This window comes from Sminthopsis crassicaudata, chromosome 2 (genome assembly GCF_048593235.1).
Source record: "Sminthopsis crassicaudata isolate SCR6 chromosome 2, ASM4859323v1, whole genome shotgun sequence".
Lineage (NCBI taxonomy): Eukaryota > Metazoa > Chordata > Mammalia > Dasyuromorphia > Dasyuridae > Sminthopsis > Sminthopsis crassicaudata.
The window spans coordinates 461071856-461099224 of record NC_133618.1 but is presented as its reverse complement, the minus strand read 5'-3'; positions in this window follow the sequence as shown (position 1 = coordinate 461099224).

The following is a 27369-nucleotide window of genomic DNA, read 5'->3' as shown; positions in this document are numbered from 1 at the left end:
TAGTAGGATTCTGACTTTTAATCCAGTCTGCTAACTGCTTCCTCTTTATGAGGCAGTTTGCCCCATTCACATTTATGGTTAGAAGGACTAATTCTATATTGCTTGCCATCCTATTAACCCCTGCTTATGCTTTTCCCCTTTCCTTCCCTTTTACCCTCTTATCCAGTATTAAACTGGTAAACACCACTTGCTTTTCACAGCCCTCCCTTTTTAGGATCCCTCCCCCACCTTAAAGATCCTCCCCTTATTTTACCCCTTTTCCTCGAAATTACTGTATTCCCTTCCCCTTAGCTTACTCCTTCCCTTTCACTTTTCAATGAAGTGGAAGAAGTTTCACCATAAATCGAATATGTCTATTGATACACGCTATGTTCATCTCCCTCCTTTCTTTCTCTCAGATATAATAGGTTACCTTTGCCTCTTCATGAGATGTAGTACCACCACTTTGTACTTTTTTATGATATAATCTCCTTTCCACCTCTATTTTCTAAGACAAATTGTACATATGTTCTTTACATATTTTTTTGACAGAAGTATAGTTCTCAAGATTTCTTTTTACCTTTTTTAGAAGTCTCTTGAGTTCTGTATTTGAAGATCAAACCTCTTATGTAGGTCTGGTTTTTTCATCAAAAATAGATGGAATTCATTTATTTCGTTAAATGTCCATCTTCTTCCCTGGAAAACGATGCTCATTCTTGCTGGGTAAGTTATTCTTGGCTGCATACCAAGTTCCTTAGCCTTTCGGAATATCATGTTCCAGGCCCTGCGTTCTTTTAATGTGGATGCTGCTAGATCCTGTGTTATCCTTATTGTGGATCCTCCATATCTGAATTGTTTTTTTCTAGCAGCTTCCAATATCTTTTCCTTTGTCTGATGGTTCTTGAACTTGGCCACTATATTTCTTGGCGTTTTGATTTTAGGGTCCCTTTCAGTAGGTGATCGATGAATTTTCTCAATGTCTATTTTACCCTCTGTTTCCAAAATGTCTGGGCAGTTCTCTTTGATAATTTCCTCGAAAATGGTGTCCAAGCTCTTTTTTTCCTCCCATTTTTCAGGGAGTCCGATTATTCTCAAATTGTCTCTCCTGGATCTGTTTTCCAGGTCTGTTGTCTTTCTGGTAAGGTACTTGACAGTCTTTTCAATTGTTTCATTTCTCTGGTTTTGCTTGACTCCCTCTTGGTTTCTCCTTGAGTCATTCATTTCTACTTGTTCCAGTCTAATTTTCAATGATGTATTTTCTTCACTCACTTTTTTTATATCTCTTTGTAATTGTCCAATTGAGTTTTTATCTTCTATGGAATTTTTTTCCATTTTATCCATTTTATTTTTTAGAGAGCTGATTTCTTTTTCCAGCTCACTAATCCTGTTTTCCTTGGAGTTGTTTACCTTTTCCAGCTCACTAATCTTGTTTCTCAATGATTTGATTTCTTTATCCATTCTGTCTTTGAATGCATGGGATGACTTCTCCAGGCTCTCTTGCAAAGCTTCCCTTTCCTTTTCCCATTTCTCTTCCAGCTCTCTTGTGAGAGCCTTTTTTATTTCCTCTATGAGGTTTTTTTTGTATTGAGGAGCAGCTTATATCCCTCCCAGGGGATACATCTGGAGACATTCTGTTCCTAGTCTCCTCAGCATTTGAAGTCTGCTCCCTCTCCACACAAAAGCTGTCAATGGTTAGAGCCCTTTTGAATTTTTTATTCATTTTGTCAGAATCAAAGAAAACAAACTGACAAGAGAAGCAATTGGTCTGTTTTGCGGGGGATAGGGCTGGATGTTATTAATGGGCTTCCTCTACAGACTGGGGATAGGGCAGCAGAGAGCCACTAACAGAACAGCAATGACTGTACTGAGTCTGCGCTCTGAGGCTCCGAGAACGCACCGAGTCAGTCCAGGTGGGGGTTGGGGGTGGCCGGGCTCTGAGAGACGCTGGCTTTCTGGGGTTTTAATCTTCACCTCCGGTGTTTACACCCTCTCTGCTGCTCCTGGCTTGCTGCCAAGACGGAGCATCCACATTGGGGCAAAAGCCCTTTCGCAGAAACTGCAGAGATCACACCCCTCCCCCTCCGGTCTGAGCTGTGTGAGCTGCCTGTCTTGCTCTGGCTGTCTGCCCTCAGTCTGCGCCCAGTCTGATTGACCCTCCCCCGAACAAACACAGACCTTTTCTGGCGACTTTCAAGGATGTCTTCTCTTGGTGATAATTTGTGGATTTCTTTCTGGGTCAAGCATTAAGTCAGAGGCTTGTCATGAAGTAAGTTCTGAGAGAAAGCGAGGAGCTCAAGCAGCTGTCTGCCTCCACGCCGCCATCTTAGCCGGTATTATTACATTATTAAAGGAACATTAATGGGCATCAAAAACAAACAAACAAACAAGCCCAAATGCCTTCATCCAAACCAGATAATTGCATAATAATCTTATTTTCCTTTCTGATAGAGTTGCAAAATTAATCAGTTTGAGTGATGTTATACATATAGCTTTAGGAAAATACTTAACAAAATCTATCATGGTGGTTTTTGTTTTTGTTTTTGCTTTTTTATAAAGAGGGAGAGATTAGGTCTATATAGTAGTAAGTAGATTTGTAATTGCCTGATTGAGCAAACACAATACATAGATATTAATATCAGTTTTGGAAGTAAGTTTTCAGTGGAGTGTCCCAGGAACTTTTGCTTAGTCTTATGTTATTTAACATTTTTAACAGCAATTTGGATAAAGACATAGATGGTATGCTTAATAGGTTTGCAAATGATAGAGAGTTAGAAGAAATAGTGAAGACAATGAAAATAAAACTTTTAAAATATCCTTACAAACCAGACCATTAGACCAAATCTAATAAAATAAAATCTAATGGGATGAGTACAAGATTTTATCCTTAGGTTAAAACAATCTTCCCATGTGTAGAATGGGGGAAGAATGGACTAGCCAGTCAATAATCGATGCAAAAAAGAGTTAAGATTTTTAAGAAATTTTAAGTTCAATATAAGTCAATGTAATATAATAGCCTAAAAAGGCTAATTCAGTTTTATGCTGTACTGAGCAATACAGTGTCCTGATCCAAAGAAGTGATAAGACCACTGTTTTATATACCAACTAGATTCTCTCTGGAGTACTACATTGCATTCCAGGTGTGCATTTTAGAAGGACAGCTCTAGAGTGTTCAGAGGAGAGGAGACATAGCAGTGAAGGAACAAATTGGAATTGATTGAAGAATCTGAGGAGATTTAGCCTGGAGAAAAAAGACTTGGTTTGACTGTGGAGATAAAGAAGGAGTTGGTATGAGAGGAGTTTTGAAGTATTTTAAGGACTAGTATATGGAAGAAGAAATAGATTTATTCTGCTTGGGCCCAGAGGAAAGAACCAAGAGCAATGGTTGTACATTGTAAAGGAGCAGATTTAGTTGTATTATGAGGAAGAATCTCTTAAAGATTAGAGTTAACCAAAAGGGTCATGGGCCACTACAGGGAGTAATAGATTCCCTTTATTAGCAGTGCCCTTCACAGAGTAAGCATTTAACAAATACTTCTTGACAGCCTGGAGGTTTTCAAGCAAAGGCTGAATAATCATTTTGGGGGAAATTGTAGATGATTTTTTTTCTTGTCCAGATATAGATTAACCTATAGGCCTCTTTGGTCTCTTACAGCTTTGTAATTCTGTGATACTATGTGAAGTTTCAAATAACTATTAGTGATTTCTATTTTATGCATTCTAGCCCAAAGAAGATTTTCCTTAATAGCACAAACTAAAGCAAAATAAAAATTGAATAGCCCCATCAACACCCTTATCCACCAAGAGCAATGGTTTTATCTTTTCATTAGTATTCTTTTTTTCCTTATTGTAGATTTAAACATAAATAAAAGTTTTTATTGATCTTTTTTCTTTATTAGATATTTTTATTATAAATTTATGTCAAAAAAGTATAAAAAAGTTTAAATCTTAGGGCTAAATCTTTGAAAAGGTAGAACCAAATGAATTAACTAATCAACAAGTGTTTATCCATCACATATTTACTGTATGCCAAGGACTATGCTAACATCTTCTTTTCTAGGTGTGGTGGACCAATAAAAATCAAATTTCAGTAATCCTTTTATATATTACCTGGTTTTTACCCTAATGGATGATCCCTTCTTATTATGTACATAAATATATGGTTTTGTTTATTAAAATTTTGAAATAGCAAATTCTATCCTATTAAACAGTTTTAACAAAGGGAAAACTTCCTGGCTGATACAAATCTTAATTTTCTTTGCCAGACTCAACTCATTCTAAAGTTTAGCAATCTTTACACTATTTTTATGGGAAGGCTACTACTCACACTGTTGTATTTATCCTTGGTTACCTGTACTTTCTTTTATCTTCTCTACATTTATTTTTAAAATGTCACATATTTTAAATATATTTGATGCTTTTTGTCTTTACGTTTGTTTCCATCCCTATTCAGACTGAATCCTCCTTTGTAGCAAAAAAAAAATTAACAAAAACATCCAACACAGAGGTTATATTTGTGAATATATATTATATGAGTGCTTCTTGGCTCTCTCACACAAGGCAGAAAGAATATATTGTCTCTTCTCTGGAAACTTCATTGCTTTTTCTATTACTCAGAGTCCAACTAAGAGACCACATTTTACAATATTTTCATTTATGTTTATGTAGTTATTGCAGTTTCTTAGTTATGTTTTATTGTATTCTTCATTAGTTCATATAAATCATCTGTTTCCTTGAATTCTATTTATTATTTGTCATTGCATAACTATCTTCTATAAAAGACATATAATAGAAGCTTAGCATAGTAACTGGTCCATAGTAGATGTTTAATAAATATTTATTGATTTATTATTGATTCATATATCATACTTTTAAAAAAGGACTTGATGAAAACCCACTTTGTTTTCAGTTTTTTACTACTGCAGAGTAGTGCTCTGAATATTTCTGAATAAATTGTACCTTAATTTCTATCCTTGATTTCCTTAGGGTATTATGTTCAGTTGTAGGTTGCTGGGTCAAAAACTATAGACAATTTAATCAATATTATTGAATAATTCTAAATTGAGATAAAGAAAGGGTAGATTGCATTATAGGTTTACCAAAGTTTTATCTAGTACATTTCTCCATTGCTAATCTAACAGAGATCCCATTTAAAAAATTCTATCACTTTGTATATTATAAAATGTAATTTCAGATTTCTTTTATATAATTTGTATTTCTCATATTTTTTTGTGATTTGAGACATGTTTATATGTATCCATTTATAGCTTGTAATTATTTTTTAAACTTTTTCATATCCTTTCACTCCAGAGATCACTAGGGAATGACTCTTGGCATTATACATTTCTGTCAAATGACTGTGTTGGTTGGATATCAGACTTTTATTGGTGATATTTAATGCAAACAGTGTTTCCTACTCCACTGTTTCTTTTCTAATTCTGTCTTCATTGATTTTATTCATACAAAACCTTTTTAATTTTATGTAGTCAAAATTGGCTATTTTAACTTTTATTATACCTTCTACCCTTTAGTCATACTTGTGAAAATACTTGATTTCATTTTCTTTTGTTTATGGCATGGCCTTTTACATTTAGCATAAGCATTTATATTGAGGTACAGCTAAGTGTCTCAGTGGACAGCGTACCAGGCCTAGAGTAAGGAAGACTCCTTTTCTTTAAATCTTGCCTCAGATACTTCCTAGTTATGTAACCCTCGGCAAGACATTTCATCCTGTTTGCCTCAGTTTCCTTATCTGTAAAATGAGCTAGTGAAGGAAATAACAAGCCACTCAAATATCTTTGCCGAGAAGATATCAAATGGGGTCCCGAAGAGCTGGATGCTTCTGAAAAATAACAACAGATTTGCTTTGAACTTATTATAGTATATAGTATAATCTATGTCTTTAAGCTGATGGGTCGATGAAGTCCTTTTACACCCAGATGATGGATGTTTTTTCCTCCCAAGACAACTCTTAACCTTTCCATTTTCATTGGAATTTAGTCTCACTTCATCTTCAAAATTTAACTTTTATATTCTGTATACATACGAATAGCTACTCTTAGTAATAATACAATGATCCATGACTACTCTGAAGGACTTATGATGAAAAATCATATTTATACTCACACAAAAAACTGATTGTGTCTGAATACAGATTGAAGCATACTTTTAAAAAAAGTTACTTTTCTTGAGATTTTTTTTGGGGAAGGATCTATGTATTTTTGTTTCTTTTTTTGGAACATGACTTATAGAAATGTTTTGCAAAACTTCATATGGCTTTCTCAATTCCAGGGGGAGGTGAGAGAGGGAGGAAGGGAGAGAAACTAGAATTCAAAGCTTCAAAAACAGATGTAAAATATTTTTACATACAACTGAAAAAATAAAATATTAAAAATACAAAATACAAAATTTAATTCTTGATTACTTCTCATCCAAAGTTCTCTCCCTGGATCATACTATCAAATCTTGTAATTCACTATCTACCCAGGTTACTTATGCCTTCGGAAGCTAATACTTAATGTGCAACAAGAAAATGGTATTTACACACATATATTGTATCTAGGTTATAGTGTAACACATGTAAAATGTATGGGATTACCTGTCATCGGGGGGAGGGAGTAGAGGGAGGGAGGGGATAATTTGGAAAAATGAATACAAGGGATATTATAAAAAAAAATCTTGTAATTCACTGATATAGACTCTGAGAATACTAGTTTACCTGTTTCTCTACCCTGCCCCCAGTCCCTCCACAAAAGGAATTGTAGTAGAATTTTAATTGAACAATAGACTTCCTTTGATCAATAATATTGGACTATATGATAATAAAAAGAATATTTGATTTGGAGTAATAATATTTGGTTTTCAGTCCAGACTGGTCATTTAGTAGTTGTGTACAGGTCATTTCATTTCTCCAAATCTGTCCCCATCTGTAAAAAGATAATATGGATAATTAGAGTATCTCTCAGAATTGTTGAGAAAAACACTTATAAACTTTAAAGAATGACATTCATTCATCTTTTATTTATTTATTCAACAATCATTAATTAAGTTCCTACTATATAATCCGGTACTATTCTAGGTACTAGGGATACAGAGACAAAAAGCTAAAAATTCATGTTCTACTGAAGGTGGGCAGAACAAAGATAAACAAATAAGCAAAGTAAATACAAAACAATTTTGTCAGGGATAAATGAGCAAATAGGACATTAAACGTAATGGAGGATCCCACTTTGAACTAAAACTTGATGGAAACTAAGGATTTAAACTAAGGATTTAAACAAAGGATTTAAAACAAGGTGGAGAGGAAGAAGTGAATTTGAAGTATGAGTGACAACGTTTGCAAACTTCTGGAGACTGAAGAGGAAATGACTTGTTTTGAGAATATCAAATAGCTAAATATGGCTGAAATATAGACTATGTAATGGTATATTATGGTGTATATATAATCAAGTATAATAAGCCTAGAAAGTAAACTGACAGTTGTTGTAAAGGCCTTTTTTATGACAGCAGAAAAGGTTATATTTTACCAAAGGGGCATCTATGGGAGTTTGGGGGGAGTTGAAACCCTGAGAAGAAGAATGTCACAAAAACTCAAGGAAAGCAGAATATCCAAAGAAGTCAGAAAGGATAAAAACTAAGAAAAGTCATAAAATTTGGCAAATAAGAGATTATTGGTTACCATGGTTTCAACTTAGTGATGAGGTCATAAGCCATTCCTCCTGGGCACTCCATTTGGATTTTGTCAGATAAGTTCAACAGACAATCTCCAAACACTTTTGCATTTTCTCTCCAAAGACTTTTTAGAAACCTATCAAAGGAAGATATTGTCATAAATAAGTTATCAAAAAAGAGATTACTTAAACTAAGACTGTAATAAAGTCACAAACAAATCATTCTTAACATGAACTCTTTTCCTTATGGGTCTACTTCTCCTGCATGAAATATCTCATTCTCAAAACCCATCCCTTGGGTACTGTCTCATCACATGAATCTCTCTTCCTTCATCTCCATCGTATGGAAAAATCTAAGTAATCCCCAGGAAGACTTCTGCTATCAAGATGACAAATCAATGTAGAACTGGGCTGGCCTGATATCTGCACCAGATAATCGAATAGAAGACATTTTGATTAGACCTCTGAACTGCTCTTTCCTGTTGCTCTGTGTTCATTTTCTGAGTCTGGTACCTACATATGATTTGAGAAAGTGTGTGTATGTGTTTCCTTTTGGATAAAACAAAAGCAAAAACCTCTCAGTCAACTGTTTGGTTGTGCACTGATATTGTAAATAATTGATCATAAAGATAAAAACACTTCAGCTGGATAGAGGCCAGGGCTGTCTTCAATACCACCAGAATAAATCTCTCTGCACAGGAGGCCAGTGCCATAGTGGATTCTGCAAGGCCATTAAACTATCACTGCAGTTCAGGCGTTAGTTGGAATAAATTGTTTCTGTTTGTGTTTGTTACCATTTCTTAGTAAAACTAATTAAGGAACTAATTGATTGTTTTGTTGTTCTACTAATTAACTCCATATGGTGCACATTTCCATGGAGATACAGTATGAGTTATGGGAAGTTCTCTGATTTAAAGTGTCGTTTCTGGGTTAGGGGACAATTTTTTAAAATTAAGTATCCTTTGGACTTGCATTTCTCTTCATCTTTCTGTGCATGGCCCCTCTATTATTGTTCTCCCCTGTATCTTCAAAAAAGAGGATTTGGGGACATCAGTGCCAAACAAGGAAAACCAACAGGTGGCCAGGCAGAGGCATTAAGACAGATGCTCCCAAAGATCTGGAAAATGGAGATTTGAGAAGTCTGGACACTGAAGCCCCTGTACCTCTGGGAGCAACTAGACGTGCTTCAATAGTTTTAGACTAATTACCTTGCTAATGAGCACAAGCCAGTGGTTGCTATGGCAATGCCTGTGGACGTCAGACCTCACACTAGCCTGCTGTAATGGACACCCATGGGAAGGGGCTTTTCCAAGCTTGTGTATGATTTTAAAACTTTCCCCTCCTTCTTCCAACTGGATTCAACCACTTTTCGCTCAAGGTAAGTCACTTAGGAGAAATTTTTTTCTAAAGAACTTTTTCTTAGGGTAGAGCTGAGCAACTCAAGTTAACCAAACCCTCATTTTAGAATATGGTTACTTTAAAAATCTATGGACTCAAATCACAAAATATAGACTGTTAGAGCAGAAGAGACCCCAAAATGGAGAATCAACAATAGAACATTATAAAGCTTGGGTTCTTAAACAAAGGAGATGAAGCTGTAAGAGGAAAAATAGACATTAACAATCATTTACTTACATACTTTTACCTTATAGAAGAGGGAGCCCCCCCCTCACCCCCCCCCTGTAAAAGTGACTTTCCTAAAGGTACACAGCTAATTAGAGAAAGAGCTGTGTTCAATTCAGGTCTCCAGAGTTCTTTCATTATTTTCATGTTTTAGTTCACTTGTTTCAGACAATATATAGCTTCTGTTTTACACTGAACTATCAATGAACTCAATTATTCAGTGAAAAATATTTTGGTTCAGATCAGGACTCAGCAAATTAGTACCATTAGTTCCAGTTTGGGTTCACAGTTGGAAGTCCATTCACATCCCTTGTTTGGAGGGATATAGACCTTCCCTGATGACAGGCAAACAGTCAAGACCTGACAGTAGCTCACAAATAGGTTATGAGTTAGAATGTAAATGCTCAAACCCCAAAGAAGTGACCTGTGTTAAGTGGTTTAATATAGACTTTTTCCAGGAGCTCATGAATTCTGTATTACAGCAAGTTGTTCCATGACACTGCAATTGTCTTCCTAATAATACAGTCCCCAAAGTATTTATCACCACAACTCAGGCAGAGAGAGCTGATAAATCTTGGTTTGCTAAAGACAAAGCTTCTTGCATTTTCACCTGTTCTTAACCCTTCCTAGACCAGATTAATCCATTTCTACTTGTGGAGGAAAAATAATTTGAAATAGTGAAATTTTCTACAAAAGTCACGGAATGTTAGACCTAAAATTTTAAAAGCTGGAAGGTACTTTAGAGTGTAGCACATTAGAGCAAGGGACATAGAGCTAAATAGGAGAGCACAGAATGTTAATAATGGAAGGAACATAAGAGAGGATCTAATCTAACCCCTCATTGCCATTCTCATTTAACATATGAAAAAACTGAGATTCTTTTGGATTTAACGATTTGCACCATAAAAGTATATAAAATCAAATTCCTACCTCATCATTCTTACTCCAAGTCTAAATTCTCTTAACGCTACAAGATCTCAATAAGATGAATTTGGCTTTTTTTCTTTTCTCTTTTTTTTCTTTTTTCCTTTCTACTTGTTTTTCTTCTCCATATCATTGAGACAACATATCGGAGAGACTTTAGGTTTCCATTCATCTAAAAACTATTGAGGTATTGAGTACCTAACTGTGGACAATGCATGTGCTATGTATTCTGGGGGTATGTGAAGAAACATAAAATAAGGTTCTTGTTTTCAAGGAACTTAAAGTGTATAGGAGAAACAAAATACATGATTATAAATAATTCAATAACAAACCAGGGCAGTATGTGATAAGAGCTAAATAAAGACAAATGCTTAAGGAATTCTGAGGAGAAAGAGATTGGTGAAGGACTGATGGGGCTAGGAAACATTTCTGACTTTGATCATAGGAATATCTTGCTAGATAGGTGACCTCAGAGGCCATTAATCCAATCTACTCATTTTAAAGATGAAGAAAACAGGGCAATGTAGGTTTGAATAGTTTTTCTAAAGTAACACAGATCATATCAATTTATGGGTAAATTTGAAATTATGTCCTTTAATTGCAGAGCCAGTGGTGTTCTTTGCACTTTATTGTAATGGTATTTGAATGGTCCATAAGACTCTATTATCTTATTTATGCAAGTATTCTCTCATGGAATATGGGTCTCATTCTGGGAACCTCTTTTCTATCAATCTTCAAGGGAGGGTCACCCAAAATGCTAGAGACAATTCCCTACTTTTCTTAACAATGAGAACTCTAATGGAGAAAATATAGTCCATTAATTATCTTTCATTTTCCATGACCACTTTATTTTCTTTTCAGTACATATAGTTTTCTGATGACTTTTTATGCTTCTGTTTCACAATTTTTGGTGATATAATGATAAAAAAATTAAGAGGAATTAGGAAACTTTTTGATGAGGGTGAAGAGGAAGTATAGAACACTGGCTTAAAGTTTAATTTTTAAAACAACTAAGATCTTGGCAACTGGTCTCATTGCTTCCTGGCAAACAGAGGAGAAGAAATGGAAGCAGTGTCAGATTTTCTATTTTGGGACTCAAAGATCACTGAAGATGGAGCCTGCAGACATGAAATTAAACAACGCTTGTTTCTTGGAAGGAAAGCTATGGCAAATCTGGACATCATACTAAAAAGCAGAGACATCATCTTGCTGAAAAATATCCATATAGTCAAAACTATGATTTTTTTAAGTAACAATGTATGGTTGTGAGAACTGGACTATCAGGAAAGCTGAGAGTTACAGAATCAATACTTTCAAATTGTGATCCTAGAGAAAACTTTTTGAGAGTCCTAGGACAGCATAGAGATCAAATTGGTCAATACTTAAATAACTTGATTTAAATTATTCATTGAAAGCTCAAATACTGAAGTTGAAGTTTAAATGCTTTGGCTAAATAATAAGAAGATGGAATTATTTGGGAAAAAATCCCTGGTTTTGAGAAAGACTCAAAAGGAAAAGAGCAAAGCAGGAGATCAGTTGAATATATAGCATAATTGGAATACAAATTTTGGCTGATTTTGAGGGATAATGGAGGATAAAAGGACTTAGTATGCCATGGTGTTACATATATTCAATACAATGCAATACAAATTCTCAAACATGACTGAACGAGTGAACAACAAAGTGTCACAACTTACTCATACTCACCATATTATATAATGATAATGATTATATATATAATTATATATCATATATTATATATAATTATATATTATATTATATATTACATAATTATTTGATATATAATTATATAATATATATTATATAATATAATTATATAATATATATTATATAATTATATATTATGTAATGATTATATAATTATAATGAGGGACTATTGATACAAAGAAGATCTTTGCTATAAGAGAAGAAATGATATTGAAGAGTTATGACAAATAAACTTGGTCAGATCATATAGGAGCAAATTGTAGAAGGCTTAGAATTCTAGATCAAAGAATGTAAGATCCATAAGAATATATAGAAGCTACTATAGGATCAGACTTTAGGAACAGTTGTCCATGCTGAATTTCAACACAAGCTCACTGCATGAACTTAAGCAGAAAATGCTCTTCTCTCTTACTTTGTAAAATGAGAATGTTGAATTGAATGATTTTAAGGGCCTTTAAGAGTCTAATTTGATTCTACCATTTCAACATATCACATATTTCTCCTTTTCTATAATAACCTCCCTATTTGAGACTGCCATCACCTCTTCCATGGAAATATATCAATTGGTGTCTCTGCTTCTAGCCTCTCCTGTCCATCTTTTACATAGCTATCCAATTATTTTTCTTAAGACACAGATCTGATGATAATCTCCCTGCTAAAAACAACAATAACAAAAAAAACACAAGACAAAAATAAAAACCTTTTGGTAGGTCCCTATTGCTTTTAGGATAAAATCCTTCTAAAATCTTCCCAAATATGGTTTCTGCTTTCCTTTCAATTTTTATTTCATATTACATTTCTTATAGGCATTCTATTTTTAACCAAATAGACCTGAGTATCATTCCTGAAATTCTGCTTTTTCTCCTGTATTCTGTTTTCTTTCCTGTGTCTATAACTTCATATAGGCTGTTACCTCTAAATGGAATTCATTCTTTCCCCAACTATAACATGAAAATCCCCAGTTTTCTAATTGCCTTATCCCCAAAAAAGCTATCCTTGATTCCCTTTTATATTAGTCCTATCTCCCTTGTTTGGTTATGTTGTATTTATTTATCTGGATTTATTTATAAATTCTTTGAAAGTAGTGATCAAATTTTGCTTTTATCTCCACTAATGTTGGGCACATAGTAGGTACTTAATAATTATTTTTTGAATTAGATTTATTTTTATGATCCTATGATTTTTTCTTCATAGAGCTAAATTATTTGTCTCTCTAGGTAGATTCCCTCCCCCCCTCACCATACTTTTAATGGTTGGACTAATTAATCACTTAGGCCCTTCAGAACTCTGCAATTCTATGGTTTGAAAAACCTCAGTTTACTCATTTGTAAAACAAAGACAACAGCTCTAGCCTTGTGGATCTCGAGTCCATTATTAGACTCAGATGATGATGTATGTAAAGCACTTAATTGTAAAACTCCATATGCATCATCTATTATTAATTATATAATCAGCCCGTTCCCCCCAGCCTACTGGACTAGCTCAGTCATGGTTGCATTGTCACAGCTGGGGTACAAGGCTAAGTGGCAAGCTGCTGTCTTCCTTTACAATAGGCCTTTGAGCTTGGTTATTTTAAGGATTTTTTTTTCTCCTTTGAGTTCCTTATGTCTGTTGTTTTTGTATTATTATATTTTAATTTTTTATAATCCTACCTGGAGTGCCTGCATGGACCCCGAAAGAGATTAATACATATTTAGCAGTGTCGATATTATTATTATCAATAATAATAGGTGGGAAGTGGCCTTCAGCAATCAGCTTGAACTACCTTTTAGTGTTTAACCCAAAACACGTTTTGCTAAGCAATTTCTCCTTAATCTTTAAACCTTTGCGTCTTTCAAGGGAAATTTAATCCTTGTGTTTCTGATTCATTTACACTTAACTCATCAAAATGTTGCTTTGTAAGACCCGTTTGATGTACAGGAGGGCTCATAAGCCTTTTTATAAGCCTTTCCAATGCGTTTTTCCTTTGAAGAAGGAGTTTGGACTTTTCTAGCGCTAAATAGGGAGAAAAAAACTGAAAAGTCCTCAAATGTGTTCTCACCCTAGAGGCTGCAAATAAGGCAGTTTGTACATTACAAACATAATAGGCCAACAAAAAGGCATGGGGAGGGGCGGGGATATAGAAGCAGGGAGAGATGGAACTCACAGGGTTCTATGGAAAGAAAATTGAATTTTAAGTCAGCTTTAAAACCCGAATCTGCCACTTACTTCTTGTGGGCCTTTGTCACTCCATTTCTTTGGGCCTCAGTTTCCTCATTTGTAAAATGAGGTAGCAAAATAAAATAATCTCTATGGTCCTTTTTTGGTTCAGATTTCCTAAAATTATGCATTCTAACAACTTGTATTCTAAGGTCACTTCTAGTTCTAGCATTCTATGTTCTAAAATTTCTTCCTATTCTGATATTCTTTTTTATCTCTTTATTTCACATTCAATATTCTAGGATTCTAAATTTCTGGTCTTTCTTTCCCTTGCAATATAAGCCATTTACCCATAGGAGAGAAAGTCAATTGGAGTAAAGGCTGTGAGACAGGGAGTCAGGAAAGGTCAGACCACTTTTTATTATTTCTGGGATGTTGTATTGCTACAATAATATATCTGTTTTTGATACAAGCAATTTGATGTGGGTCCTTCCTCATACCATGTTCCCAAAATGAGTATATTGCATTGCTTATATTCATATATTCACAGGATGTTAGGACCTTAAATATTTTTAGTGAAAATTTTAGAATCTGAAGTCAGGAAGGTGAACTTAGAGGCCATCTTAATCCAGCCTCTTCATTTTAAAGACAAGGTAACTGAAGTTCCAGGGAAGGAATAATTTTCCCAAGGTCACACAGTGAATGGAGATAGAACTATATCACAGTTATTTCTAATATACCAGCCTATCTCTCACCAAAGAAGCTCATCTTCAGGATGTGGAGATCACAAGTCTCTCATATTACTAAAAGAATCATGGATAGAATGGGGGAGGAAGTGGACAGGGATGAAGACAGAGCATGAGGAAAATTACCTTCTAGTTTTATTCTGAAAGTTGGGGACAGTGGGAAAAGGTAAGGGTATTTTAGGATGAGACTAGTCCTTGGGAATACCAGAAGACATTAAACTTCTAATTACACCTGTGGGATAGAGATGGGATGAACCTAATCTACCTAGGTCAATGCTCATACCATTTCCATGTGGTTCATAGCCACTCAAAAGGAAATGGGGAGACTGAGCAACAGGGTATCTATTTCCCTACACAGCAGAAGAGATTATGCTACCAATCTTGTCTTCTTTACTTGTTTTCATGACTCTGAATATAGAAAATTGCCTCCCACATAAACTGTAAATTCCTTAGCCTGGCACACAAGGCCCTTGAAAATTTGGAAACTACTTAATGAATATTTGTCCACCATTAACTCACAGGATTCTCAATCATGTGCTTCATTCAGCCCACTGCTCTACTTGCTGATCCCTATACACATTCTTTGACCTTTGATCACAAGTTCTTATACTTGAAATGCACTCCTCTCTGTACAAATATGCCTATTGACATCCTATGCACTGTGCAAGACCCAGCTCAAATATAACTTTCTTCTTGTAGTTTTTCCTGAATTCTCTCATTTCTTATCTTATCTTACAGCATTCTGTAATCTCATTTTAAAACAAACAATACAAAAACAAACAAAAATCCAACTACTAGATTTATGATTTCTTTGGTATATGGACTTTCTGATAAGGAAACCCCTTTCATAAATGCAGATATGCACTTGCTCTGCAATTTATTGTCTTAAAAATTTGCTAGGGATACTAAAAAATAACTGACTTGTTCAGAGAGACATTACTCATTTATGTTAAAAGATGGAATTTCTACAGAAGTCTTAAGTCCAGTGTTGTTTTCTTTCAAACACACCATCCTGTTGCCTCAAAGTTTTAATCCTTTTCTACCATAAGGGCAAAAAATAAGGATAATCATAGTGTCGCCCAGCAGTGGCCCAGAGGGTGTTCTACTCCTATAAGGGGGATACTTGCTCTGGAAACAAGCAGATAAAGTTTAGTCCTGGAGTAAACTGATTTGTAAGAGAGAGGATCAAGCTTTTTTCATACTCATTCAAGGAAAAACCTGTTAAAGCTTAGGTCTGGATCATATCTAGGATATCTCTAAAAGGGATTAAGAGAGACAATTTTTAGAAAAGTAACTCAGTGTTACAAAATAACCAAGGTAGGTTTCAGATATAGGACAGCTATTTCCTCTACCACAACAGAAATGCTTAAAATACAAAAGACTCATAAGTGTGTATTGATAAATACTTAAAACATGAAACAGTAACCCATTACAAAGGATTCAGAGCATCATGTAAGAAATTCAGAAAATACACAAGGCACTCAAAGGAATAACAAAAGCCCATAAACAGATACAGAGACATATGTTATCATTACTATTTTATATCTTACAACAGGTAAAATTTTCCCATGAAAATTTTTTGTGGGATTGTTAAATTGGAGATTGCTACAGAGATTTCACTTTCACCTTGGTCTGCTCAGCTGATTCAGCAACTTTAGGTCCATATCTTCTGGTCAGCCAAGGAGAGCTCATTCTCCCAGCGGTGGTCATTTCCTTTGAGAAAAACATAATTGTTGAAAAATAAAACTTTCACTCATAGCCAGAACTGAGGATATGCCAACCTTGATTTCTTGAATGAGCTGCTAGGATGAGAAATTTACCTCTTTGTTCTTTGGTTACCAAGTGAAGATAGAGAGAGAAAGATACTTGACATTGAGACTCAGCCAGCTATGCTAGCACATGTGCTTACTACCCTGTAGATGCAGTTGACATTAATCCTGGATTAAAAGAGAAAGGAAGGAGGAGGAGAGAAATTCTCTCCCTCTTTCTCACTGGAAGTCTGAGGTAAAGACTATTCTGTATGACCTAATAGCCTCCAAGGAAAGAGAGAGAGGACAGAGATAGATCCTCTTCTTTTGAACCTCTGCATCAGTGGCTCTGCTCTGTTTCTAACCTTCTTTTGAACATCCTTTCCATCAGATATCCAAGGGGAGAACTATAAGCTACTGGTTGCCTCATATGTTAGTTAGATCTCATAACCAATTCACATGTCACCAAAAGTGGCCTGGACATGAGTCCCACTGCAAAGGGCCAGAGAGCCGGCTCAGCTCCAGGGAAAGGGTAAGAACCCAGAAGACTGGTACTGATTACTACTTTTATACTACCATAGTATCCTGAATAAGGACTATTTTTATCATCCTCCTCTTCCTCCTTCTCTATTTGCAAGGATGAGAATAAGAATGATGATGATGATAATTGGCATTTGCATATACATAGCCCTTTAAAGTTTGCAAAATGCTTAACATAAAACTATTTCATCTGAATGTCACAAAACCTTGCTGCTACTAAGGTTCTCTAAGGTTATCTTTTATCTATTCTGTATCACATATATTGTGATACACACAATATATACTGTATGTGTTTGTGAGGATACTGTACATATATGTGTGTATTATATATGCATATTCCACCTGTGAAATACATATATATGTATGTGCTTATACACATGTATATAAACATTTGTGTATGTGTGCATGTATTTGTGTATACATATATACATGCATGCATGCACTTTTCCCTTTCTCTTCCTCTTTCTCTCCCTCCCTCTCCATTATTTGACACAGTCAGATATATGTTTTAGGAAAATTATTCTGGCAGTTGTATGGATGTTGGACTAAATAGGGGAGAGACTTGAAGCAGAGAGATGAATCAGTAGGTTATTGGTAATAATCCAGGTAAGAGATCACGAGTGCCTTCACTAGAGTGGTAATTGGGTTAGAGAGAAAAGGGTGTATATGAAAATTACAGTGGAAAATAATTACAAGATTTGACAGACAATGGGGTATGTGTGGTGATAGAGAGTGATGAGTTAAGGATGAAATTAAGATTTTTAAAGCTAGATGACTGGAAGGATAGTGGTACATTTGACAGAAATACGAAAATTCAGAAAATAAGGCCGATTTTTTGGGAAAGGCAATGAATTCTGTTTTGTATACTTTCAGTTTGAGATGCAAATGGAACATCTAAATTAAACTGTTAGATGGGTTATTGATATTGTGGGATATTAGAATCAGCAGAGAGACTAGGGCTAGATAAATTAATCCAATCATCTACATAGAAATGATAATTGAACTCATGGGAACTTATGTGATTATCAAGGTGACTAGAGAGGAAAAGAGAAATCTCAGGATAAAACCTTAGGGGACACTCAGAGGTAGTAACTATGGCTCTTGTGAAGGTCCAGAAAAAAAATATACTAGGAAAAATAGACAAGCAGAAGTAAAGCAAGTGACTGCTGTTATGAAAAAAAAGAGAGAGAGAGGAAAAATTTTCTTTTTTTTTTTTTTTTATTATATATATATATATATTTTATAATATTATCCCTTGTATTCATTTTTCCAAATTACCCCCCCTCCCTCTATTCCCTCCCCCCGACGACAGGCAATACCATACATTTTACATGTGTTACAATATAGTCTAGGTACAATACATGTGTGCGAATATCATTTTCTTGTTGCACAATAAACATTAGAATCCGAAGGTACATGCAACCTGGGCAGACAGATATTAGTGCTAACAATTTTCATTCCCCTCCCAGTGTTTCTTCTCTGGGTGCAGCTACCCCTGTCCATCATTGATCAACTGGAAGTGAGTTGGATCTTCTTTATGTTGAAGATTTCCACTTCCATCAGAATACATCCCCATACAGTATTGTTGTTGAAGTGTACAGTGATCTTCTGGTTCTGCTCATTTCACTCAGCATCAGTTGATTTAAGTCTCTCCAGGCCTCTCTGTATTCCTCCTGCTGGTCATTTCTTACAGAGCAATAATATTCCATAACCTTCATATACCACAATTTACCCAACCATTCTCCAACCGATGGACATCCATTCATCTTCCAGTTTCTAGCTACAACAAAAAGAGCTGCCACAAACATTTTGGCACATATATGTCTCTTTCCGCTCTTTAGTATTTCTTTGGGATATAATCCCAGTAGTAGCGCTGCTGGGTCAAAGGGTATGCACAGTTTGATAACTTTTTGGGCATAATTCCAGATTGCTCTCCAGAATGGCTGGATTCTTTCACAACTCCACCAGCAATGTATTAGTGTCCCAATTTCCCCACATCCCCTCCAACATTTGTCATTATTTGTTCCTGTCATCTTAGCCAATCTGACAGGTGTGTAGTGGTATCTCAGAGTGGTCTTAATTTGCATTTCTCTGATCAGTAGTGATTTGGAACACTCTTTCATGTGAGTGGATATAGTTTCAATTTCTTTGAGAGGAAAAATTTTCAAGAAGAAAGGGTGGAAAACACTATCAAATGTTGAGAAATAAGAATTAAGAAGGGATCACTGCAATTGGCAATTAGGAGATCATGAGTTACTTTAGAGATCACCAATTCAGTTGAATGATAAGTTGAATTCAGATTATAGAAGGTTTAGAAAAGAATGATGGGAGAAGAAAGAAATAAATCTAGAAATGTCTTTAGCAAAGCCTTTAGTTGAAAAGAGAGAGATAAATAACAATAACTAGTGGGTGGAGTATAGTGGAGTATTAGTGAGAACTTTTTTAAGATGGGAAAGACTTGAATGTGTCTGTACACAACAGGGACTATGTTCAAAGGATATGAAATGGAGAGGAGAAAAGAGGGATCTCATAGCATATGACTTATTATTATTTTTTTTTTGGATAACATGGAAGGTCCTCAGCTGAAACAGGGAACTAGTGCTATTGGAGTTTGAGGGGAAAATAAAAGGTTTGAAACAGTTGAAATAGTGAGCCAAATAGAGAATCAATCATGACCTTTAGTACTAAAAAGATACCTTTCCCTCCCTGCCTTTTAGCATTATTTCTGTAAGTCTGAAGGGGGAAATAGCTAGTTTCCTTCTGGACTCCAACATGTTAACATGAGAAGGGGTTGGGATAGTGAGTCCAAAATCTGTGTTATGTGCTTCAATTCCCTTATTTTTTAAGAGAGGAAAATGAGGTTTGGAGAATCTACATGGCAGAATCAGAACTAGAATCTTGGTATCCTTAATTATCCAGACTCTCAGAGCTAGTTGGAACCCAATAGATACCTTTTCATTTATATTCAAATAGAAATTTCCTCTATAACATTCCTAACAAGTCATCACTCAACCTTTGTTTAATGACCTCCAATGATGGAGAACTACTATCTTCCTGAGGCATCTCATTCCACTTTAAGATAACTTTTTATTGTTAGATATTTCCCCCTTATATCAAGCTTATACTTGCCAACTTCTACTACTTATTCCTACTTCTAGCCTCTGGGTCCAAACAGAACAAGTCTAACCACTCTTATCCATGACAGACAGGGAATGTATACCCCACCCTCCACCCTCACCCCTTTAAAATCTCTTCTCCAAGAAAAAAAAAATCTCCAAGATTCTCTAACTGCTTCCTATGTGGTCTAGTTTCAAGATTCTTACTCATTCCAGTCATCCATCTCTGGATGCAACTCAGCTTGTCAATGTCCTTCCTAAAATCTGGTGCCTTGAATCACAATCCCCTTCCCAGATTGTATCTTTCCCCTTGAACAGTACTTCATCATTCTAATAACTTGGTAAGATGATGTGTCCCTTCATAGTAAGTCTGTTCTTGCTTCACTACTCCAAGAACTTGCCATTTTTTCATGCCAGCCTGCAAAATGCTATGGAAATGGATCTTATTGTGTGCTTTTGATGAGGTCTACACTGGAACTACTATGATTATGGGATAAGCACGGAAAAAAATAAAACATAAAGAGTTTAGTAAGTTTGTAAAGAAAGAAAGGAGAGAGGCAAGTCTTTCTCAATGTCCTAATGGGAGTTTACCACTTCCTGGTGATTTGCTTCCTTGCTAGCAATGTACAGAGAGATTTCTCCCAGTGCCCAGGCCTCCCTGCAACTTTCATTTAGACTTTTCTCCTCAATGCAGCCATTTAAATGCATATCAGCAGCAATTGTGCTCACCAGATTCCTCTTAGATTAGCTCCAAAAATGACTTCTTTTAGTTTTAGAATGGAAAACCTGGCTGCATGTACTGTTCTGTTTAGTGACATGACCTGGTTTTTTTCTTGGGTTAGCAGAGGGAATGTCATTAAGTATTTGTGGAACTTTCACAGTAAATCTGTGGAGTGAAGATAAAGTATGTATGTTTCTGTGTCATAGGTATGTCATTGATATATAAGTAAAATGTACATTCTTGACTGTGTGAAGGGGTGTATGTTTGCAGGTATGAGTGGAGGAGGTTGTGTCATGGAGGATGAGTATATTTATATATATATATATATGTATATGTGTGTGTATATATATATACATATATGTATATGGGGTAATATGGTATAGGGTCATACACTATAGTAGGAATGCATGCATATTTGGAGCATGTGTGTCATATTTTAAATTATTTGTTTCCTTATTATCCAATTTCAACTCTACTCACTTGGATTTTCTTTTCTTCCTTTCCTCATTTACTTCTTTCTCAGTTTCCATGTTCTTTCTTTCTGTGTTTTATTCCTCTTTCCCACCTGATCCCATTTTCTTTCCTTTTTTAGATCAACATGAACATTAAATTAAAAATTGTGTATGTGGAGAACATTGTTAAATAGCAGATCTGTAGAGCAACCTATCAGTTGTCCATTCATTCAATAAACATCAGTCAAATGAGTACTGTTTGTGGAATAGACTGGAGAGACAGAAAATTTACATAAGTTGTGCCTCTACCTTCATTGATTGTATAGGCTGGCAGAGGATGAAACAAATACAAGATGACAAAATTTAATATTACCCAATTAGTGTCCAGGAGATCTGTAAAACAAAGTACCATGTGGCCAATGCCAGTTAATATCATCACCAACTGGAGCAGTAACTTTCATCCAAGAATGAGAGAGGGACAAGAGCCCTTTCTAATCACTTACTTGTAAGAATTTCTTTTAACCATGGTTTTCTGATCATGTCCCCAGTCAGGGATAACAATATTCCCATTCACAAAATCATTTTTACATCTAAGGGTTCTGATAAAGGCCTCATTTCTAATATATATAGAGGGAGAATTGGCTCGAATTTATAAGAATTCAAGCCATTTTCTGATTGATAAATGGTCAAAGGATATGAACAGACAATTTTCAGATGGAGAAATCAAAACTATTTCTAATCATAGGAAAAAGGTGCTCTAAGTCATTATTGATCAGAAAAATGCAAATTAAGACAACTCAGAGATACTACTACACACTTCTTAAATTGGCTAAGATGACAGGAAAAGACAAGGACGAAGGAGGGGATGTGGAGGAGTGTTACTACTGGGCCTAAATTCCAAAGAGATATTAAAGGAGGGAAAGGGACCCACATGTGCAAAAATGTTTGTGGCAGCCCTTTTTGTAATGGCAAGAAACTGGAAATTGAGTGGATGTCCATCAATTGGAGAATGGCTGAATAAATTGTTGTATATGAATGTTATGGAATATTATTGTTCTATAAGAAATGACCAGCAGAAGGATTTCAGAGAAGCCTGGAGAGACTTACATGAACTGATGCTGAGTCAAATGATCAGGACCAGGAGATCACTGTACATGGCAGCATAAATATTATATGATGATCAATTCTAATGGACATGACTCTTTCCAACAATGAGATGAATGATACCAGTTCCAATAATCTTGTGATGAAGAGAGCCATCTATACCCAGAGAAAGGACTATGGGGATTGAGTGTGGATCATAACATAACATTCTCATTCTTTTTGTTGTTGTTCACTTGCATTTTGTTTTCTTACTCACTTTCTTTTTTGATCTGATTTTTCTTGTATAGCAAGAGAATTGCATAAATATGTTTATACATATTGGATTTAACATATATTTTAACATGTTTAATATTGGATTGCTTGCCATCTAGGGGAGGTGTTGGGGGAAGGAGGAGAAAATCTTAAGCATAAGGCTTTGCAAGGGTCTATGCTGTCAAATTATCCGTGTATAAGTTTTGAAAATAAAAAGCTTTATAAAAATATTCCCATTCACATGTTCAGGCTCAGACCTGTCCAAAACCAGTTAAGGGACACAACTAACTTCAATATTAGATTTATTTCTCAAGACTCTGCCAGTTTCTTGGTCTGACATATTTATTTCTCTCCAATTACTTCTTTCCAGTAACTAGACACTTTTCTGCTCTTGTGATTATTTGGATTCCTTGCCGTCTTTTTATCTGACCTCTGATAATAAGTGTGCATTCCTTAACTTTTGCTTGACTTATTTATATTCCTGAAAAAGTATTTTTCATGACCTTTGATAAGTTTCCCCTTTTTATATTGGTTTCTATGACCCTAACATGCACTCAATATTGTGTAATCATGCTATCATTCAATAGAAGGAGTAGTTTTTGGTCCTTATTGAAGTCCTTTTGAGTATGTTGAGGCCATAGAAAGTTTTCAGTGCCATAGAGAAAACACCACGTGTGTGTGTGTGTGTGTGTGTGTGTGTGTGTGTGTGTGTGTGTGTAATCTAGGGCATGAGTTAAACATATCCCTGAATATCATAGGGTCCCATTGGTTTCTTTTCAAATTGACTGATAACAAGGGTCATGTCTCAGTGGACAATGATCAGACTAACTAATTACTCATATTAACATAATTTTAGACAACAAAAATCATCTATTCCAAATTTTTATTTGAAAGACAAAAAAACTGAGACCCAAGAGGGATAGGAAAAAATAATTAACCTTGTAAAAGGAGTTGGAATTCTGGAGGGAAGTGATATGGGAAGGACAATATCCTCCTACAGGTTAATATTCTCCTACCAAATTGCCACTTCCTCTTAGTTTTCCCCCAATTTTGCTGTTGTTTACTGAATAGAACTCTAGCATCTTGGTTGGACATCAAGCTGCCCATTTTCACAGAAGCAGGTTCTCAGAAGAGTTGGTAGAGAGTATTGTGTTAATTTGGGCACATTATTCAAGACACATAACATTAGATATCAACTAGAGTGATCATTTTGTTCTCTCTGAATATGATATATTGAATAAGAACCCCTGAGTGACACTGAGCCCATACACAACCAACAAGTTCTCTTCTTCCCTCAGACAATCTGAATGTTCTTCCTTTCCTTTCTTCATCAAAGCCTTCTTCTTTTCTTCGGAACTATTGTTTTGCCCAGCTTTCCCTAACAGTAGAAATACACTTGGAATGGTGTTAAGGTGTGGATGTGCAGGGAAGGTTGTAATCAAGAGAGGTGGTAGATAAAGTAATAAGACAGGGTATTTGGACTCCTGAAGGAAGTGAGAAACAGGCAATAAACCCAATATAACAGAAGTTCCATCACTTACAATAGCTTCTAGATATACAGTATTGTGCAATGGTTGATGTTCCCCAACACCAACACTCCCTTTTTTCCCCCTAGAGAAAATAAGTAGTGCTTGCTTGAGAATCAACTTTGCTTCTTGGAATTTAACACCTTAAGTTCTTCTGAAATAATGTGACAGCTCAGGGAACTCTGGATCAATGGGGATTCTACTGGGCAACTGTAACTTAGATCCATAGTCTCAGTGTAATTAAGGGTATCCCAAACTGGCTCAGGCTTATATCAGAGAACAGCGTATCAAATAAAATCAATAAATGTTTATACATTTATACAAAATAGAATCATCAAACATGGAGCAAAAAACAGTAAGTTTCATTATATTCAACTCCAGTCAGAATGAAGTTTAGAAACCATATAATCTGAATTTCTTTCCAGAATACTGTATTCCATTCCTAGAATACTGCATACTTGACAGATTGGTGCTTGAATGCTTCCAGGAACAGGGGACTCACTACTTTATGAGGCAGCCTGCTATAATTTTGAAAACTAGTGGAAAGTTTTTCTTTTGTGCAAGGTCCCACATAGCCTGAGGTAGGGGTTGGGGGGAACCTCTATGAATTCCCCGGAAGGGTCCCTTCAACAGTCTTACCCCTGAATGAAATCCTGTTTGTTGAGGTTTGGAGGTTAAGCCAAGGTGTTCCCAACCTCAACTCACCTGTCATGTAGGCTGCATAATGAGCCCATTAGCAAGTCGCCCAGAGCGGATAGAAACCTCATCTGACAGCTCTTGTCAAAGGCACCAGCCGGAGGCGGAGGGGGAAGGGAGGCAGACCCAAATCGGGGAAGGAGGGAGCTGAGGCCTCAAAGTCTCACTCAATCCATAATTTAATACAAATGTGGCACCTTCGATCAGCTTCATATTTGCTAAACATTCAGAGAGGTTTTTTTTCTTCTTTCCTTGAGAAGATACTGCTAAACATCTCACCATTAGACACAGGAGGAAAAGCCGACTGACACTTGATGGGGAAGAATCCATTGTCAAGGGCAATCACAGCTTGCGAGATGATTTTCAATCTGCAGCTCAGGGAGGACTGGCATCAAACAGAACAGAAGCCAAAGGAGCCTTCAGGGTGCCCCTGCCTCAGTTTCCTTATCTATAAAACAGATGTCCATGTGGTAGAGATAAACCGAGGTGTCAGACAGAATGTACCTTAAAAATCCTGAGTGTCATACAAAAACAAGTTATGCTTGTATGATATAAACCAATGAACACTGGACAGAAAACATTTTAAAAATCTTATTTAATATTTTATTTTTCCCCAATTACATGTAAAATAATTTTAATTTTAATATTCTTCCCTGCCTCAATTTTGAGTTCTAAATTCTCTCCCTCTCTTCAATACACTTCTTATTGAGAAGGCAAGCAATTTGACATCGATTATACACATGTAGTGATACAAAACACGTACATGTAAGTCATTCTTTGAAAGAAAACACAGAAAGAAATATGGAAAGAAAACCCCCAAGAAAAATAAAGAAAAATATCTTTGATTTAAATTCAGGCTCTTACAGTTCTTTTTGTGGAAGTGCACAGCACTTTTCATCATCATCTTAGAGAACTGTCTTGGATCATTGTATTGCTGAGGACAGCTAAGTTATTCCTAGTAGATCATCAAACATTATTGCTGTTACTACATACAATGTTCTCCTGGTTCTGCTCATTTCACTTTGCATCAGTTCATGCAAGTCTTTCCACATTTTCCTGAGAGCATCCTACTCATCATTTCTTAAAGCACAATACTATTCCATTGCAACTATATATAATAATTAATTAACATCCTCTCTATTTCCAATTCTTTGCCAACGCTAAAAGAGCTGCTATAAACATTTTTGCACCCATACAGTCTTTTCCTTTTTTGACTTTTATCTCTTTAGTGTTCAGACTTAGTACTGGTATTTCTTGGTTAAAGGATATCCATGGTTTAATAGCCCTTTGGACATAGTTCTAAATAGCTCTCCAGAATGGGTAAATCAGTATACAACTTGAACAATGATACATTAGTATTTTAATTTTCTTACATCCTTTCCAACATTTGTCATTTCTCTTTTCTGTCATATTAACCAATCTGACAAGTGTGAGGTAATAGCTCAGAGTTAATTTACTTTGCATTTGTCTCATCGATAGTGTTTTAGAGCATTAAAAAAATGACTACAGACAGATTTGACTTTGAAAATTGCCTGTTCATATCATCTGACCACTTATCAATTGAGGAATGGCTCTTATTTCTATAAATTTGACTAAATTTTCTATATTTTTGAGAAATGAAGTCTTTGTAAGAGAAAATCACTGTAATTTTTTTTCAAAGTAGTAATTACTAATCCTGCATTTCCTTCTAACCTATTTTCCTGATGTATTTTATTCTCTCTTTCCTTTTACTCTTTTCCCAAAAATGTTTTGCTTCTTTTACCTCCCCCAAACTGCCTTCCCTTCTACTGGTTCCCCATTCCCCCATTTGTCCTCTTCCCTTCCTGATTTCCTGTAGAATAAGATAAATTTCCATACCCAACTGAATATATATTTATAGAGGTATAAGTACATATCTATATCTATCTATATACATTCATATATTTTATTCCCTCTTTGAGACAATTCTGATGACAGTAAGGTTCACTTATTCACCTCCCTGTTTCTCCCATTCCTCCCTCAATTGTAAAATCTTTTAGACTTCTTTAATGGCAGATAATTTATCCCATCCTAATGCCTCACTCTTTCCCCTTCTTACAGTGCATTCTTTTTTCTCATCTCTTAATTTAATATTTTAAAGATAGACCATCACTTTTAACTCACACCTATGCTTTCTATGTAGCCACCTAATTGCCTGACAAATGAGAACATTTACAGAAGTTCTCGAATTCCAAATGATTTATCATTGCTCTTTATCTTTTTGTACTCCCTTTGTTTCTTATAATTGAAAATCATATTTTCCATTCAGCTCTAGTCTTTTCATCAGGAATACTTGAAAGTCCTCTATTGTACTGAATATCCATTTCCCCCTTCTAAGGATTGTATTAAGTTTTTCTGGGCAGGTGATTCTTGATAGTAATTCTAGATTT